Here is a 14,472-nt window from a genome sequence, read left to right on the forward strand (position 1 = left end):
CCTTTTGTCTTTGTACAATCATAATATTCTTTCTTAACACAGTGATATTAGCACCTTGTGAGTGGAGTTCAAAAGTTCCAGTCTGTTACCCTCACAATCTGACCAGGCTCCCACAAGGCACTTGTCTGGATACAGGTGCAACCAATGGAGAGTGGGAAGAAGGCCACGATCCACATCTTTGTTTCTTAAGCTCTGCTCAAACACATTTAGATGATTTATCAACACAAAGCCTTCTCAGATATGCACTGGGTCTGTTCTGCACTTATTGCTCTTGGAATTCAATTTGGATTCAAACTTCAAGAAAGAAGATTCCACCTAAACATTAGGAAGAACTTCCTGACAGTAAGAGCTGTTCGGCAGTGGAATTTGCTGCCAAGGAGTGTGGTGGAGTCTCCTTCTTTGGAGGTCTTTAAGCAGAGGCTTGACAGGCATATGTCAAGAATGCTTTGATGGTGTCTCCTGCTTGGCAGGGGGTTGGACTGGATGGCCCTTGTGGTCTCTTCCAACTCTATGATTCTATGATTCTATGAAGTTCTTTCTGAAGAACTTAATCTTAAATGCATGAAGCACCTTTTACACATGCCACATGGTTTGCAAGCATAGTGTAAAACAGTGAAAAAATAATTTTTAAAACAGCCCTAAAAATTAACTTAAGACAGGTGTTTATTTTGTAGTGGTTTTTATACCTCAGGCAGAGACCTTTTCATCAAGCTGGAAAAGCTTGTCAAAACCAACGTGTCTTCTGTTGTTTCTGGAAAGTGCAGATAGCGGGAGCCTGTCACATATTGGCAAGGATGTTGTTCCACAGAACGGGGAAGCCACACTGAAAACCCTGCTCTTGAGTTACTGTGGACCATGCTTCTGATATTTTAAAGTTATTTAATATGCCAGCCATTTAGTTTGTTGTTGTATTTCAATCATCAGGTGGGGGGGGGGGAGAAGTGTTTGTGAGATTTTCTGCCTCAGGTGCCAAAATAACTCATCTGGCCTTGAGAACTGCATACCTTCAACTGGGGCGAGGGCTTTTGATGCTCTACCTCAGGCAACAAAACGTCTTGGGCCAGCCCTGTAATTACAGAATGTGCCTGGAGGAAGGAGTCCCATTAATTTCAATTAGTATAAAAAGCACAGCAAGATCCATCTGAAAACAATTTGTAAAACTTTATGATCCCGATTTAATGGTTGCTGTTGTTGTTTTGGTTGTTGTTAACTGTAAGTCTTTAAAAGCACGGAATGGCATGCCATTTCTACGCCTGTTCAGTAGCTAAGTCTAAGCTAGAACATGCTATTTTGCTCCTGCTGTCCAAGCCCAGAACCGAGTGAGACTGGCTATTATGCAACTTCTTTTCCATGTTATTAAGCACATGTTCCGTTTTGAACGGCACATGCAATAACAGATGGTGCCTCAAAGGCTCATTTCAGTGATGAGGCCAAGCCACAGCATCTCTTCACAAGGAGCCAAAGGAATGTGCATATGGCATTGCGTCAATTTTTAGGGCAGTGGCACACCTTTCTTCACAGCTGGTGACTGGGATTTGCATGCATAACATCCTATATGAAGCTGCCTTGAACTAAGTCAGACCATTGCCCCAGCCGCTTCTGTAGACTGGCTAGCAGTGGCTCTCTGGGGTAGGTCTTCCCTGGACACTCACGGGACTGAATATAGAATTTTGGCTTTCAGCACCCATGCTCTACTGCTTCCGTAACATGAGAGAGGTTTCTGCAGCCCATCAGGGAACACACAAACTGTTGGCAAATAAATTATGAATGTTCATGATAAAAACGAAACAAAACAGAAGGGACGCTAATGCAATATGTTACAGGCTGTTGCAGATCAGGAAACAATGGGCAGAGAAGTCCCTCTGAGGAACTTGTGCTGCATTGCAGAGAGGGATCCATGTTATTTGGGCAACAAGGAGGTAAGATCTCCTGCCTAAAAAGCGCCATTGGATAGTTAAGATAGGCTGGATCTAGACCAGTGGTTCCCAACCTGTTTTTTGGCCATGCCCCACCTAAGCATCTCTAAAATCCTGACACCCCCTGGTGACATATAATTCTTATCATTCAAAAAGCAAACTCCTATTCACATGGAGGAAGCCTAAAAAGCCATTCACTGTTAATAACTCATTCTTGAATTGCCCCCCTTAAAAATCAAATTGTCCTCCTGTGGGGCATGTGCCCCACCTTGGGAACCACGGATCTAGACACACCAAAGAAGCATTTCAGTTAAATGTGTTGTAAACTGTGTATGAGAAATTGTGTTGGCCAAAACAGAACTCCACAGTGCCATCTGGTGCCACAGTGTTATAATGCGTATACAACGCATATACAACACTTTTTCTTTACCAATTTAGCTGAGTCCATAGGACAATTGTGCATTACTCTTAGTACACCCCAAGGTTGAGGTGGCATGTTGGAACAGTACAGTGTTGGAGAATCAAGCTTCTTTCTCAACTGAAATCTGGGCATTCTTAAAAAAAATTTTTTTTGGCCCTTTCAACCCCATCCTTACAACAAGCACCTCAACTTAGCAGCCTCCACTTTGTCCCTTGGTAACACAATGCAACATAGCTGCACTGTGAGATTCCCTGCCCCCTCAGGTGCTCCCAAGGGGAGCATGGAAACTCACAATGTGATGAAGAGAGGAGAAGTATTCAGATCCAAGAACCACTTACAGGAAACAACACCATTTACTTTTAAGGAAAGTCCTTCTTAGTGTCCACGGGAGCCCTGCTTTGAATTTCTAAACCCTCTTTCTCACAATTACCGGTAGGCGATGTTTTCGTTTGAGGGTAATGATATTACCAAGAAGAGCATGACAGTGGTGCAGGTGAGCTGCAAGGCCCAATTTAGCTTCCACGTGCCTAGTTTAAATTGGGACTGCCATATTTCAGCAGGGCATGTTCACACTGAAGCCCCTCCTTTCACATACTTGTCATCTCCCTTGCTCTTGTTGTGTAATGAGCCGGGCAGCCCAGGAGACAAGGCAGGATAATGTTGCTTCTGCCTGCTAGAATCAAAAGTCCCATCGCTGGTGCTAGTCTGGGTCACATCCAAACCGAACATTTAAAGCACTATTATACCACTTTAGCAGTTATGACTCCCCCCCCCCCCCGGTCAAAAAATCCTGGGAGCTGTAGTTTGTGAAGCATGCTGAGCGTTATTAGGGGACCCCTATTCCTCTCATAAAGGTACAATTCCCAGAATGGTTTAAGAACCAACCCCTCTTCCCAGGGAAATATGAGAACAGTAGCTCTGTGAATGGAATAGGAATCTCCTAACAACTCTCAGTACTCTAAGAAATTACAGTTCCCAGGAATTCTCTGGAGGAAGTACTTTAAATATATGGTGTAGATGTGGTCCTTGTACATCTGGATGAAAGGGCTTGGGTCTGGAGGCAGATTGTTTCTCTTTGGTGTGCCCTGTCATTATAAGGGGAGGGAAGGCCACACTAGTCAGCACTTTCAGTGCATTTATATTTCTCCCCCACCTATGTACAGGACTCTCAGAGGGCATTACAGAAGGGGAGGTCACTATTAATAATGATTCGTCACCAGCTGATGGAATGAAACACCAGGGGCTACTGCAAATCTATATTTGATTCTACAGGGCCAGTTTTTATGTTCTTATAATGGTTAACAGTAGATCTGTTCTTTTCCATCCACATCACACATTCTTTGCTATGCTTCATGTGCATACAGTGAGATGGAATGGTCCAGCACTGGAAGCAACAGGACAGAATGGGATGGAGTTGACCTATATCTAAGGATCATTGAAGCCAAACCTGGATAGAATTGGCTGCTCAGCCCAACTGTATTAATTCCTCAGGTTTTATCACCTAATATTGTTACTCCTAGGGACCCAGGTGGTGCTGTGGTTAAACCACTGAGCCTAGGGCTTGCTGATCAGAAGGTCGGTGGTTCGAATCCCTGTGACGGGGTGAGCTCCCGTTGCTTGGTCCCAGCTCCTGCCAACCTAGCAGTTCGAAAGCACGTCAAAATGCAAGTAGATAAATAGGAACCGCTATAGCGGGAAGGTAAACGGCGTTTCCATGTGCTGCTCTGGTTTGCCAGAAGCTGCTTTGTCATGCTGGCCACATGACCTGGAAGCTATACGCCGGCTCCCTCGACCAATAATGCGAGATGAGCGTGCAACCCCAGAGTCGGTCACGACTGGACCTAATGGTCAGGGGTTCCTTTACCTTTACTATTGTTACTCCTAAGGGACCCAGGTGGCGCTGTGGTTAAACCACTGAGCCTAGGGCTTGCTGATTAGAAGGTCGGCGGTTCGAATCCCTGTGACGGGGTGAGCTCCCGTTGCTTGGTCCCAGCTCCTGCCAACCTAGCAGTTCGAAAGCATGTCAAAATGCAAGTAGATAAATAGGAACCGCTACAGCGGGAAGGTAAACGGCGTTTCCATGTGCTGCTCTGGTTTGCCAGAAGCGGCTTTGTCATGCTGGCCACATGACCTGGAAGCTATACGTCGGCTCCCTCGGTCAATAATGCGAGATGAGCGCGCAACCCCAGAGTCGGTCACGACTGGACCTAATGGTCAGGGGTCCCTTTACCTTTACCTTTATTGTTACTCCTAATGCAGGAGACCACAGATGGTCTACAAATTTTATCCAGGTGGTCCACAGCATGCCTGTAAACACGCAATTAAAAATCATGCAGCATCTACATAGTGCTTTAAAATGGCTACAACATACAGAAAAAATATTGTGGTCCATTGAGATCCTGAGCAATTTTTAAGTGGTCCATGGGGCAAAAAGTTTGAGGACCAGTGTCCTGATGTTCTACCTGCTTCCAAAGGGACCTAATATCCCCATCAATAGTGTGGATGTCCAGTCAGGTTTTGTAGCTAGAGAAAGGTTGCATAACATCACCACCTGTATCTCCACCCAAAGAAAGAGGAGGTTAAATTTCTTGTGCCTTTAGAGACTGTGATATTGCTTCTACTATATTATGCATTGTCCTGTAATTGCTGACAACGAGAACAGGCAGGTACTTGTGAATATAATTACCATTTGATAACGGGGATTATATTTTGCCCTTTATCTACAGTTTCTCTCTAGAGCAAACCAGGTTGGGTGAGTAGTATTCATTTGGAATGAACTTATCAGTGTTTTGCCCCGACACCAATTGTTCCCTCTGTAGCTCCTTTTCATTTTAAATGGAACAATGATTCACATTAGAAGTAGCAATAATTCCGTCGCTACACCCTGGAGATTAAAGGGACGTGATTCGTGTTGCAGTCAGAGAACACGCAGCACACTTTGCTAATTGCCGATTACCAAAACAGCACAGGCATGATCCGTAAACGGGAAATAGCATTAGCATCAATACTACATCAATAGAGAAAATGAAACGGAAAACAGAGCTACAGCTGTAGCTGATGAGCCCCACTGTGACATTCATTATTTATTGCAGCAATGAGAGTTTGATTTTATTAAAATAGCTCAGTCGGCTCCTTTGCTTTTCTGGTACATTATATACATATACATACATATACATATCTATCATCTATCTATCTATCTATCTATCTATCTATCTATCTATCTATCTATCTATCTTTCAGGAGTGCCTGGCGTGCTATGGTCCATGGGGTCACGAAGAGTCGGACACGACTAAACAACTAAATAACATAGGGAAAAGTGAAAGGAGCAAAATACACAGAAAATGCACCCACCATGCACAAACACACACCACAACAAGGCTATTCCTTGAATAGTCCAGGCCTGCATCTCATTAAGCATGTTGGCTTAATGTCACCAGAAACAATGGAGTGCACCTCCAGAGGTGAAGTCAAACTCCAGGGGTGAAGTCAAACTGTTGCATTGGCAGCACCAAAGTGACCTCCTCGCACAAGCATGGACAGTGTGTATGGAGGTCCTGGCTGCCCAGACAAGAGGTCTCTCCTCTTAGCCTCAAGGACAAAGGAAAAACAGAGCAATACATTGGCCCTGCAGCCCACTTAATCTATCACAAGATGTGACGGGCACACGCTCTTTGAATGGCAATGCCCATCAACTTTGAGTTGTTGTAAAGATGCTTGAATCAGGAAACTCTACCCAAAATGAAAGCCAGGCAGTTTCTGATAACGTGAACTGGTCCTACCAGCCAATTCACATCTTATATCCCCCTCCTCATTTTCTTTTTCATGAAGTTCATGCAAGAGGCCCACTTGTGTGAGTCATGTAATATATAACCTGGGAATTGATGTATGGCAGCAGCAATTTTCTTGATTTATTAGGCCCAGTTTGGAGCTCTCCTTATCACAGGAGCTGCTGCTGTTCGGTTGCGTTAGTTCCTGGCTGCACTGCTAACCCAAAGTGATTGCTCACCTGAGCACTGGAAGTGGCACAAAACCACAAATTGGCTCCCCCCCCCCAACAGGGAAGAAGGGGTATGTGAAGATCTAGATTCGGGAACAAGGAGGGGATCCAATCAACCTTACCTGGTGGCTGAAGTGGGAAGCAAAGCCTGTTGCAGGGGGGAAAGTGGCCCACTCTGAATCCTGTGGGTGGGTGCACGACCATGTCCTCCCTGGGGTGGGAGGAGACCAGCAGAGCTGTGGATGTGGCATTGGGCGAGGGCTGCTGAGGAGGTGGCGCATCAGGCTTCCAAGGAGTGTGCCACAGCTGTTGCTGCCACCGTGGCAGCAGCAGTAGGCAATGCATTCCTTGGAGGTCAGAAATGCTGCCCCTATGGATCCTGCCACCTGAAGCGGTCACTTCTCCTTCCCTCAGTTGACCAGCCCTGATATTAACCCCCTAATAGAACATTAAAAAGGCAAAGGACCTCTGACAGTTAAGTCCAGTTGCAGACCACTCTGGGGTTGCGGCGCTCATCTCGCTTTACAGACCAAGGGAGCCAGTGTTTGTCCGCAGACAGTTTTTCTGGGTCATGTGGCCAGCATGACTAAGCCGCTTCTGGTGCAACAGAACACCGAAACCAGGGCAGTGCACGGAAACGCTGTTTACCTTCCCACCGGAGCAGTACCTATTAATCTACTTGCACTTTTTGGCGTGCTTTAGAACTGCTAGGTTGGCAAGAGCTGGGACAGAGCAACGGGAGCTCACCCTGTCGCGGGGATTCGAACTGCCGACCTTCCGATCGGCGAGCCCTAGCCTCAGTGGTTTAGACCACAGCGCCACCCGCATCCCAACTTCGGATTACAGTGTGCATATTCTCCTGGGTTCTCAAGTCAGTTTTGAGGACTACTAAACAGTCCCCTGTTTTGATATTTAAATTTGAATAATGCAAATAAAAATTCCCCCCGTTTTTACTGTTTGAACATGAAAGCAGTAGCAGGGGAAGTTATCTCTTTGTAAACTTCACCAGCATTATAAATCTGGAAGAACAAATTATTGGAATGTATCATTTGTTTCGAAATTTACCGATAACCTGGACAACATACACAATACATGGCTCAACAGATTGGCTTTGCTATTGCTTTGGTTTTTATAAGGCTACACACATTTAGCTTAAGCAGACAAGTATGAAGGGGAAGGCAGAACTATTTATGTGACCTAAATTAAAGTAGAAATGCAGACTCATTTCAAACGACCCCAATAATTGTTTCTGTATCAGTTACCTTTTGTCTAAATGTATCCTTTGACATTTAACTGCATGGCATGGCGCAAAATAATCTACAGCTACTTGAAAAGCCTTCTGATAAGGAAAAGTTATCTTGGATTCCTAGCACTGTCCTTGTCTCTAGAATTGTTAAAGGCCTATACAGCGTGTTTGTCTCATTCTGGTAAAAACACATGAGAGAATGGTTTAGTGAAGATTAATTGCATTCCTTTTGACGTGGGATTCTTCACTAAATGTGTTTGTTCCCATCATTCTGTCTTACCAAAATGACAAGTCTTCTGATAAACATGCAGACTTTGTATAATTCATCAGGAATTTAAACAAACACTGTCTCAAACTTCTAATTCCCTCCCCTTTAACCCCACAGGCATGCTCAAAAATAACAGCTTCTGGCATGAAAACGCAAGGCCATTTGGGGGGACATTGAGCTTCAATAAAGCTCTTTGGAAACATAGACATCTTTAATATGCACAGCCACAGAAAAGCAGAGTGCATCTGGGTTTAATGGCTGAGTCCATGGCTAAAGGACAAGAGACTGTGGATTATATGACCTATCAATTTGTTTATCAGAATATATACAGTAACAGGCTAATTTTACAATTGTAATGGTAAGGAGGAGATGGGGATAGGGCAGGGTGAGGGTCAGCTGGAATCAAGTGAACAATGGCAGCTGAGATAGCAGCAGAGCATTAATTGAAGCATGGGAATTGCATATCACTACTGTTGAACCCAAGGGCGTTGCAATAGGGGGGTGGGTGGGGCACCCTGGACTCCACTCTGCGGGGGGCAGCGCGCCCCCCCTTGCCATCTCCACTGATGGCTGCTGCTACCGTGGCGGTGGTGCGACTGCCATCACGGAGGCCCTGATGTTGCTGGCCTTGCCCCTTGCTTCTTCCTGGTGGGGCGCAGGCAAGGGGTGGGCGAGAGAGCAGCATCAGCGGCGGCCGCTGACGCCCCTCGCCACTCCGCCTCCGCCTGAGTAGAAAGAAGCACAAAGCGCACAATGGATCGGCTTGCCGCGCACTTTGTGCTTCTTCCTACTCAGGCGGAGGCGGAGCGGCGAGGGGCGTCAGCGGAGACCAAGATGGCCACCGCCATGCGGCCACCACCAAGATGGCCGTCGGGCATGCGTAGAAGCGACTTCCGGTGCCGCTCTGCCCTATTTCAGGTCCCACACATGGGCAGAGCAGCCCCGGAAGTTGCTTCTACGCAACTTTCGGTGCCGCGCCGCTGCTGATCCCGCATTTTTCAGTGGGAGACTTGGCAGGTATGGTCCCACCCTGTTTGGAGCGCCTATACACATTTTTGCAAACAGTCTTCCCTAATAAAATGCATTTGTGCACGCCATTTTCACATATATATACATTTTTATGCACACTTTCCCGTAAGATACCCATTTTTTTGTTAAGATTTCTGCATCACAAAATTTAGAGAAGTGCAGATTTCAAAGGATAGCTGTTTTTTTGTGTTGGCATATTGTTTTGGGAAGTGTAAATTGGGTAGTTTTGCATTAAATCTGAATCTCACTGCCATTCCTAGTGTCATCCTGCGATGACCGCTTCAGTAACTTCCATTATTGTTAAGGAATACATGTACTTGCTAATATTGTTTCTGGGAAATTCATACCCTCAAAGATATAGCTCATTAGGCCTCTCGCAGTCTTTTTGTCTACATTTCTTGAATACTTGGTATATCATTCGAAAGCCCAAAGAATGCAGCCTTATGAATCTTAAGCATTATTGTTTGCATAAAATTATTTTCAATATCTAAAGCAGAGTAGAGGACTACTGCAATTCAGCTCACTTTAGAGTCAATACCATGAAAAATGTCATTCTTGTTTTAGCAAATGGCAGCAGATATGCAATACAAGGAGCAGAAACACTAATATAGAAATCAATATCTATTACACTTTAAATCACATTTCGGTCCTTTAGCAATCCTTTAAAAGCTATTGCTGATCCTGTTTGTATTAGAAATCATTTCAGTGCCTTTCAGGATTTTAATTCTTTTACTAAAAAAAATCACCACTTAAAAGCACACTCACCCACGTTATATGATCATTCCCCTTTCCTCATCCTCTAGACACAACACAACAAACAAATATTGCTTTTGCTACATTCCTAAGGTTTAGTAGATAAACCTATTGTGAGTGACCACTGGTATGCAGACCCCCACTCAAAGGTTATGATTTCACATAGTTTTTGTTAGGGTTCAGCCCTGCCCAGACCATCTCAGGTGAGCAGCAAGGTAATCAGGACTCTCCAGCAGATCTCAACACAATCAATGATCCTAAGAGTCACTAAATCTGGACACCCCCATGCAGAGCTGAATGTCACCACAACAGGTTCCTGGTGGGCTCAAAGCCCCCCCCCCCATCTCATCCAGGTTCACAGGAGCAGAGGAGATGGCGACCCAGGCAGGAGCTTCAGAGCCATTGTTGAAATGCTCAGTCAGTGGTCCATGGCGCTGCTGGAAGGATATGGAGCAGGCATCCCCAAACTTCGGCCCTCCAGATGTTTTGGACTGCAATTCCCATCATCCCTGACCACTGGTCCTGTTAGCTAGGGATCATGGGAGTTGTAGGCCAAAACATCTGGAGGGCTGCGTTTGGGGATGCCTGATATGGAGACATCTGCTTGAATTAGAGACAGGAAGGGGCAGAGTCTCCAGCACCTATATAAGCTCCTGGTTTAACCTACTTCATTGCTCTCACCAGGAGGAAGCAGACAGTTTTATTGTCAATTAGCACCATTTCTGTTTGAAATGTCAACTCCAGAACTGATGGAAACCCAGGAGTCCAACAGGAATGTTTTCCAGGCAGCTACGATGAATATAAGACTGAATACAATTCCTAAATTTCTGGAATGCACAATCTCAATTGTACACCAATGTTCTGCTTTTTCTGGTATAATCCAGACTAAAAGCCAATTCTAGCATCATTTTTGAACAAACAAGCTCATCTTTTATGACCTAAAAATTGTGTTTGTGTTGTGGGTTTTTAGGGCCTAGTAAAATGTAGGAAACATGTATGCTAAATTTCCAACTTGACTTCCTGAGGTTTTGACTGTACCCATTAAGAATGCCTTCAAGAAACATTAGCAAATAATATCCAATTAAAACAAAAAGACCGGTTAATAGATTGTATATATCAACCAGTGCAATAAACCTCTTATGATTGATTATGTGTTTTTAATTCTTATAATCTCCATGACGTTAAATTAATCATTACTATGGAAGCGTATTAATATAGGACTCTAGTGACATATCTCTGCTGTTCAGTATGCCTTGAGGAATCGTAAAAAATGATTATTAAAACAACCAGAGCTGGCTCAGATCATAAGCACACTGTGATGAAAAGAAGATGAGCTTCACATTGGGAAAAAAAGAAACCTAGAATAAAGATATTCTTTAAAATGCATATTAATATTTATTAGAAAATTACATTTGCTTTAAGTCTGTAAGCAGTGGAAGCCAAAAATACAGCAATATGCAAATACAGTGTTGCCCTACCATAAACAAACAGGCTAGTCCCAATTAAGTCAATCTATTGTATTTCCAAAGTCAATCAATTGTATTTCCAAAAGAGCTCCAGACATAACCATTTGGTAGAGGTGCTATTTAATTTGGGCTTGATCAAGTACCCCCTCCTGTCCTGGCAAGCCCACTCAGAAAATCAGGCCACAAAGGAATCCTATGTCTCTCCCATTCTCTGTGGCCAAGCTAGAAGAGGCAAGCTAAATAGGCATGAGGTATAGGTGGTCTGCACAGGCCTTCCATTCCCAGGAATGATCTGGGGTTTTATCTGTGAATATATACACCAAGAATGGGAAAACAGAACTCTGTTGTGTCCTTTGGGGGATCCCTCCATGTAGTTGCAGTCGATGGGCTTAATTCCTTTGTGTAGTAAAATGATACCTTTCACTAATGAATACATCTGAAATAACAAATAAATATTATCTGATGGCTCTGAGTATGTGAGCAGTTGGTGTTTGCTCTGTTTTTTTATCTAACCAGAATTTGTTTGCAGTTTACAAACACGCTGGTGCTAAACTAATATTAGAAATACGTGTAGGCAGCGAGCCACCTGCTGTTTTCAGGTAATGCTTCCTTCCAATTAATTACCCACAATGTTTTGGACCTCAAGAGTTACAGTGGTACCTTGAGTTGCGGACCCGATCCGTTCCGGGGTGCCGTTCGCACCCCGAAAAGTCTGCAACCCGAGCGGCCAATAGAGCGCTTCTGCGCATGCATGCATGGTGAAACCTGGAAGTAAATACTTCCGGGTCCGCTGTGTTCGTATCATGAAAAAACACAACCCGCAGCAGACACAACATGAGGTATGACTGTATTGTGATTATGGGAAGGTCCAATGTGACAAGCTCTTTCAGAGTCTCAGGCTGGGGAGACAAGAGGGAAAGATTCGGCCAAAAATTGCTTTCATAACTTAGGGTACACATAATAGTTTGAGGAATATGGAACAAACCCCGCCTCATTTTATTCCTAGTGTTTAGACCAGTAGTTCTCAACTGGTGGTCTCCAAACCCCAGGGGCTTTGTGTAACCCACCCAGAGGGTCCACGGCACCATTCACATAACAAAAGATAGAGATATCAAAATTTTGCAAAGTAGGAGGTCCATGGGGGTCCACAGTACTTAGTTAATTGGGAATCACTGGTTTAGACCATTACACCGAATTATGACGAGCAAAATTACTGAGCAATTTCCCAATCCAGGGAATTGAACAAGAAACAACTGGTCACGAAAGACAGCTTCCTTACCCACACTCATGATGGGGCTCTGCTCTGGACATGCTAACGATCTATTAGGAAGAGAGCTTGTAGTGGTGTTGTTGCTCCTATTTGTAATTACCTTGTTAGGTGATTTTTAGTAATATAGTAACACTGGGTTGTATTATGAATCGTTTCCCTAAGGAGTTCTTCTCTAGGTTGGAAAGGAAAATGAGATGCAGCACATGAGACGAATGTGTGAGAAGTCCTGCCGCATCCTACCAAATGCCTATCTAGTGCAGCCTTCTACTCCCACAGTGGCCGACCCAAAGCCTATGTGAAGCGCACAAACAAAGCATGAGTGTGATAGACACGTGCATGTTCAGAGAGACTGGCAAAACATAGTAGCACACAGTGCTATTAGAGAAAGCAGCAGCATGTGCAGTACCAGGCTATGTCACAGTCAAGCCTGCACTAGAACTAAATTGTTGGGAAGTGGCATTAAGGCTGATTTACAAGAGGCAATGTGTAGGCTTACAATGGCTGATGGGAAGAATATAGCATATAGTCTCTAATTCCAATTCCATTCTCACTTCTGACTGATGTGACTGACCTCTCACAAGGGCAAAAGCTGCCATGTATAGGCTTGTATAGGTGATAGAAAACCCCGCAGAGTCATGTGCACAAAGCCTGTAAGCATGGGGCCTGTTGTCACAGGCTACTGAATACTTGTAGACTAGGTCAATGACCACAACCTGGTGCTTTTTTTCTGCGTATACTCAAGGGTACACAGCACCGACACCTATTTTCTAGAAGAAAAGCACCGCCACAACTCTACTCCACCCATGATCCAGTAAACCCAGACTTCTTGTCTTGAAAAGGGGCTGCAAAGTTTTTGTATTTCTAGAGGCGAACTACTGTGGTGGCCAGCCTGTGGCTACAGTATCTGGATTATCTAGACCAGTGATAGTCAACTCTTTCCTTAGTTGAAGAACCACTGTATCCTGTTGCGACATCCTGCAGAACCCCAGCCTCCTCTTACTGTCGCCCCCTGTTGATTATTTAACAATTATAAAATGCCCCCCCTCGAACATATACAAAGTAAAAATCATAAGGAATATTGGTAGTAAGAAGTGTATTTCATCATTACAAAGCTTCATGGAATCCTGGAGGGGGGAGGGGGGAGTTCACAAAACCCACGGGTTCCATGGAGTCCTGGTTGAAAGACATTGATGTAGACATATTTGGTTGTCTCCAATGGTACCACTCTGCTGATGGCAAGGATGTAATTGCCCATGATTCTTCCTTCCTCCACCCTAAGCCTCCCACATTCCTAAATCTGCTCCAGAGGATTGGGAAACCCTTCAGAGCAAGTATAGGAGAAACGGGTGGGGTGGGGTGCAAGTGAGAGGAGGAATCACTGAAAATGGCTTCTCTCCTCGTTCTGCTGCTTGAAGGCTTATTGGCAGGTGCCAGCTGAGTGACCTCACTGATTACAACCCTTTAAAGTTAATATTCATACCAAACACGTAGGTAACTGAAGCCTACATTATCATAATAGGTCAACATCTGTTTTTGACGTCTGTTTGACTGACGCTCCAATGTTCAGCAGGTCTTCAGGTAGACCTTTGTCTAGCACTGGCCCAAATACATTTTCACAGCTCCCAAGGTTTGCAGTAATGTTCAACTAGGACGGCACATGCTACTAATTTCCAGTGTGTGTGTGTGTTTATCATGATTTGTGATAAGTTATGGTAAGTGCTAATTTCCCTGCTTTCTTTTGATGTACAAGCGGTGGCAGAGCTACAACCTGTACACACTGCCCGCAATCCCTTGTATCGAGCATTTCCTGTGCGCAAAATAAGCCCACACGATCCCTTGTGCGGGCTTGTGTGCTCTCAAGTAGATTTATCCAGGTGATTATGGCTACAATGGCATAGCTAGCCGCCTGGCTGCCCGGGATGGCAAACGCGAAGGCACCTCGACGTGTGTGTGTGTGTCTGTCGCACGCATCGCACGGCGCATGCACGCACAGGAGGCATGGGGTGCGGTGATGTGGCAAACCCCGCAAGCAAGCTGCAGAGTGAGGCAGTCTCACTTGTGTCAAGGCTTCTCCTCCATGGCGGTGGCGGCCGTCAAAGGTGGTCA

General features: G+C 44.8%; 1 protein-coding gene and 1 long non-coding RNA gene across 3 annotated transcripts in view; one reads left to right on the forward strand and one right to left on the reverse strand.

Moving 5' to 3' along the window:
- LOC148685706 (uncharacterized) overlaps positions 1-14,472 on the forward strand; it is a 172,236-nt gene that overhangs the window by 144,563 nt on the left and 13,201 nt on the right. The gene's annotated exons all lie outside the window — the stretch shown is intronic.
- Positions 1-14,472, reverse strand: part of LOC118093423 (glypican-5) — a 385,759-nt gene that overhangs the window by 32,395 nt on the left and 338,892 nt on the right. The gene's annotated exons all lie outside the window — the stretch shown is intronic.

Source organism: Zootoca vivipara, chromosome 5 (assembly GCF_965207765.1).
Source record: "Zootoca vivipara chromosome 5, rZooViv2.hap1.1, whole genome shotgun sequence".
Taxonomy (NCBI): Eukaryota; Metazoa; Chordata; class Lepidosauria; order Squamata; family Lacertidae; genus Zootoca; species Zootoca vivipara.